The sequence below is a fragment of the Camellia sinensis genome, chromosome 3, assembly GCF_055761805.1.
Source record: "Camellia sinensis isolate YWXY chromosome 3, ASM5576180v1, whole genome shotgun sequence".
Taxonomy (NCBI): Eukaryota; Viridiplantae; Streptophyta; class Magnoliopsida; order Ericales; family Theaceae; genus Camellia; species Camellia sinensis.
The window spans coordinates 194,556,344-194,559,598 of record NC_138963.1 but is presented as its reverse complement, the minus strand read 5'-3'; the positions used below and the strand labels follow the sequence as shown (position 1 = coordinate 194,559,598).

General features: G+C 44.9%; 1 pseudogene; it reads right to left on the bottom strand.

The window, feature by feature from the left end:
- Positions 1-977: 977 nt before the first annotated feature.
- On the bottom strand, positions 978-1,647 carry LOC145822134 (anaphase-promoting complex subunit 8 pseudogene; annotated as a pseudogene).
- Positions 1,648-3,255: the final 1,608 nt, after the last annotated feature.

Sequence of the window (3,255 nt, the reverse complement as noted above, 5' to 3'; positions counted from 1 at the left end):
TGGAGCAAAGAATGGCAGTGCAGTCGGATGTGGAAGCCAATCAGTATACATTGAAGTCATGTGTGGAAACCATGACTGCGGTGACAAACTTGTCGAACCGGCTGCAGAGTAGGGCAAATGAGGTGCAGCAATTAAACTCCCAGCTGACTCTGCTCCAACGCATGTATAAGGATGCGCGAGCAGAGATAAGCGTGCTAAGGGCAGAAAACAAAGAGTTGAAGCGGAAGGCCACCGTGATGTTCCGATTTGGAGGGCCGCCATATGCTGCAGTGGAGGAGCAGGGAGTAGTGATCGTGCCCAGTGGAGTGGGTGACACGGAGGCAACACCGGCAAGGGCCGCCCAGGACGGAGGCAAGAAGAAAAGACCGGCGGCAGAGTAGGTCGGTGGGTGGCCGTCTGCAGAAAAGAAAACAAATATTTTGGTGTTGTGTTTTGGTTTGTTGGTGTTTTTTTTGTTTTTTTTTTTTTTGTTTTTTTGTTTTTTGTTTTTTGTTTTTTTTGTTTTTTGTTTTTTTTGTTTTTTTTGTTTTTTTTTTTGTGTAAAATTGTGATCGGGGTTGATCCCGGATAGGAATAAAACAAGTGTGTTGTGCAAACTCGAATGGGAGGTGTGGTAATGCAGAAAAAACCACTGAAATGAATGTTTTTTTTTTTTTTTTGTTTTTTTTGTGGTGAAAATAATAATAAGAATAATAATAAAAATAAATAAATAAAAAAATATTTCTTTTGCAGGGCACTAATCCATATAGGAGGGGAGAGTGGACAAACCCATGTGAGGGATGGGCCACGTCTTAAGGAAAGTGAGGGATGGGGCGGTGGAGATACATAAAATAAGCTAAAAATTTAAATTGGGTAGTGGGGAGCCGAGTGGGGTGTGGTCAGAGTATTGGAAAGAGGGTGTTTTCCGTGAATAGCTGAACTTTCTTTTCTCTGTGATTGATGTCCCTATTTGAAGCAAGTTGTAACCTACCTTGCCATCAATCCAAGTAGAGGGCATAACAGCGCAAGAACACGGCTTTCTTGCTGGTCTGGTCCCGAAGCACATGAGCAGCCCTCCGGTACTCGCGGCAGTCCAAATAGGACTTGGCCAGAAGGTAAAAGTCACGGTCTACGGCATCGTTATCGTCCTCCAGCACCGGAGTGGACACATACGATACTCCGGCGATCGGCGTCGAAGCGCTCTCATTGGTGCGAAATCGCCGGCGAATACTGGAACTTCCTCGCTGGAATTGAGTGTGAGAGGAGGTGAACTTCGCTGGATCTTGCTCGATTCCCACCAACTGTTCGGATACCCATTTGGAGTGTGAAATGAGTTTGAAAAGAGAGAGAGAGAGAGTGTGTGTGGAAAACCCTCAGAAAACCCTCGCTTTCCGGTGATCAACAGTCTCACCACCAACACCTGGCAAACCAAGGGAGATCTTCCGTGTACCCCATCTTCAGTCGGGATCCGAAAGCCATGATGATACAGATCTGCGGTCAAGAGCTTTCTTGGACCTCATCTTCCATGGGTTTTGATTCGAAATAGAAGTGGGAATGGGTCTCACTGTTTGCGAGTGCCAGTAGCATGGCTCGGTCAGCATCAAAGAGCCTGAGGTGACGAATATTCGGAGCCTTGAGGAGGGCCACAACCTGAGTTGGGCTGGGCATGTCAGAGAGGTCTGTGCCTGCAATTTTACTTTTCTCTCTACAACTTGCAGAAAGAGAGAGAGCTATTATTGGAGGAGCTTCACATGTATTTGAGCCATACGTCTTCTCAGAAAGAGAGAGCTGGGTGAACTTGGTGAGACAAGGACTGCGACTCGAAGGAGTTGGGCGTGAAGGTGGTGGATTCGAATAAATTTCAAGGTATGTGTTGAAAAACTCCAGCGGGCAGCGAAGGCAAGGTTGCCGGCCGGCTGCCCGCCGGAAAGAAAGGAGTATAGGCCTAAATCTTATAGCTCTGATACCATGTTAAAATTGATGTATTATTGATTGATGTGTTGATATTGTGTATATTACAATTACAAGGATTCCTATTATATAGGAGTGTGGTGGAGAGTAGGTGAAGTGGAGGTGGTAGTGGTGTAGTGGGTTAGGTTTAGTGGAGTAGGTGAGGTGGTAGTGGTGGTAGGTTTATGGTAAATTCTAACAGGTTGATCTCTTGTCTTCTCGAACCGACTCATCTATTTCGAGATCTTATTTTCTAGAATCTGCAATCCACTCACTTAGGCTAAGCTTTTGTCTTCTGGGACCTACCCATCTAGACCTAGATCCTGTCTTCTAAGATTCGGGATCTGCTCACATAGGTTAAGCTTCTGTCTGCTCAGACATAATCATCTACGCCGCGAACTTATCTTCTGGAATCTAGGATTTTCTTACTTAGGTTGAGCTCTTGTATTCTTGGACCTATTCATCTAGACTGAGATCTTGTCTTCTAGGATCTAGGACCTGGGATGTGCTCACTTAGGCTGAGCTTTTGTCTTCTCGAACCTAGTCATCTAGGCTGAGATCTTGTCTTCTAGGATCTGGGATTTGCTCACTTAGGTTAAGCTCTTGTCTTCTTGGACCTACTCATCTAGGCTGAGATCTTGTCTTTTGTGATCTGGGATCTGCTCACTTAGGCTGAGCTCTTGTCTTCTCGGACCTATTCATCTAGGCCGAGATCTTGTCTTTTAAGATCTAGGATATGAGATTTGTTTACTTAGGTCGAGCTCTTGTTTTCTTAGACCTACTCATCTAGGTCAATATTTTGTCTTCTGGGATCTGGGATCTGCTCACTAAGATTGAGCTCTTGTCTTCTCAGACTTACTCATCTAGGCCGAGATCTTGTGTTCTGGGATTTGAGATCTAATCACCTAGGTTGTGCTCTTCTATCTAGGATCTACTTCACCTAGGCCATACTCTTCTATCTTGAATCTGCTTTACCTAGGCCATGCTTTTCCATTTGGGATCTACTCTACCTAGGCTATGCTCTTATATCTTAGATCTGTGTCACCAAGGCCATGTTCTTCCATCTGAGATATGCTCCACCTAGGCTATGCTCTTCAATCTTGAATCTGCTTTACCTAGGCCATGCTCTTTCATCTAGGATCTGCTTCACCTAGGTCGATGTCTTTTCTACTTAAAGGTCGTCTTCATTTGCTCGGGAGCACTCATGCCTCCATTATCTTTGCATTTATTCCTTTTGGAAGGGTCTTCATTCCGTCAATGTTGACGCATTCTCCATCTTCACTGAACTCGTTGTTACTAACACGTTGATCTTACACGATGATGGTC